The sequence below is a fragment of the Vombatus ursinus genome, unplaced genomic scaffold (assembly GCF_900497805.2).
Source record: "Vombatus ursinus unplaced genomic scaffold, bare-nosed wombat genome assembly UNPS02014830.1, whole genome shotgun sequence".
NCBI lineage: Eukaryota > Metazoa > Chordata > Mammalia > Diprotodontia > Vombatidae > Vombatus > Vombatus ursinus.
Window position 1 is genome coordinate 30,745,541 of NW_020954608.1, and position 1,761 is coordinate 30,747,301.

The following is a 1,761-nucleotide window of genomic DNA, read 5'->3' on the forward strand; positions in this document are numbered from 1 at the left end:
TCACCAAATAAACTGAATTTAGTGGTAGGAAATGCCAGAATAGAATTTAATTATGAATTAATTTGTATATAAGCAGACAATATGTCACTCAGAAAAATTATTATAATAATAAAATTTGTGAAAAGATTATTAGATTACTAGTACTTTAGTAGATAACTAAATTGCCTATTTTCAAGATGTTGATTTAAGATGGACAACTGACAGTAGGAGTGTTGACATTCCATTTTATTTTATTCAAGTTTAAATTGATAATGAAAAAGTCTGATTTATTTAGGGTGCTCAAGCTGATAAAATGTGATTTGAACAAAATACATATTTCAATCTCTTAAGGGTTACTCTCTATAACTCACTGAAATTTAAAGTCTGCTGTTATCCCTTTCAAAATACATAATTGTGCGATTTATGAATAAAGCCAATTCTATTTTGTTAAAACAGCTCAAGTACTTTGAACCTGTCCCCCAAAAGCACAATATTTTTTACTGTACTTTTTTGTCAAGAGCAAAAAACAAAACAAAAAACAACAACAACAAAAAAACCCCATCAATAAAGAAAAGCAAATATGTCTGGGTTCCACAATCTATTCCCAGAATATTTTCTTTCATTTTGAAGACTATTGCCTTGTTGGTCACTATAGTTCATCTTTTGAACATGCTAGAGCTTTAACTTCTTTTGTGAACATCTCATAAGAGAAAAGACTGATTTCATGAGGTCATTTCAGGTAGGCAGCAATAGCAGCAACTGAGGCACTTAGATTTAGAAGTGACAATATATTAGAGTTGGAAGAGACAGATCATTTAGTTCAACACCCCCCCCCCATTTTAAAGAACAGAGGTTCTAAGTAGGAAAGCGATTAGCTCAAGGTCACATAGCTATTAAGTGGCAGAGTTGGACCCTGTGTTATTATTGACCAATTCCCTATTGGTTTTGCACATGCCAGGACTTGTAGGCAACTCACCAACATGGACATGGATGCATGAAACATTCACATACAAACACATATAAAATGCCTCCTCCTGGCTGCCCTCCCAGATGGGTCAGTATACACAATGACATATCCAGAATGGAAAGCACCTGTATAACCTGACCCATTTTGTGCCTATATTATCTAGCTGCGATAAAGAGTCTCCCCCTGCTTTTTCTCTCTTCTCCCTGGTATTTATTCATTCTGCATTGGCAGAATTATATTGTTTGAGTCAAACACTGGCAATATGTTATTCTACCTCTACCTTTTAAGTACCCTGGTTGATTACAGACCTGCTGGTGCTAAAGGCTAAGTGTGCTTCCCAGTAGAGTAGCTGTACCTGCTCTCTTCTGTGCCTTCGTGGGTTGATTGGTGGTATGGAGTAGCACAAAGAGTGCTATGCTTGGAGTTGATAAACATGGGTTTGAGTTTTTATTCTGATATTTAGTAGCGATATGATTGTAGGTTCTTTAAACCTCAGTTTTCTCATCAGTGAAACGGGGATAATAGCACTTGCAATACCAGCTTCACAGGGTCATAATAAGAAAAGCGCTTAGTTAATCTTAAAAGACTATACAAATATGGGCAATTATTATTTTGGGCTTTATGTGGGCTACTTTTATATTATCATCATCATTATTATTGTTACACTATTTGCTCAAGGAATATCCTTTGCCACCTGCTATTTTCCCATGACTGAAACAATGCTTTCTGCATTACTCCAGCCTGCAGATGTGTGTTCCAGCTGTCTAAGTTGTGTATCTGCTGATTCTCTGGTGCATCCACCATTCAGAGGCAAA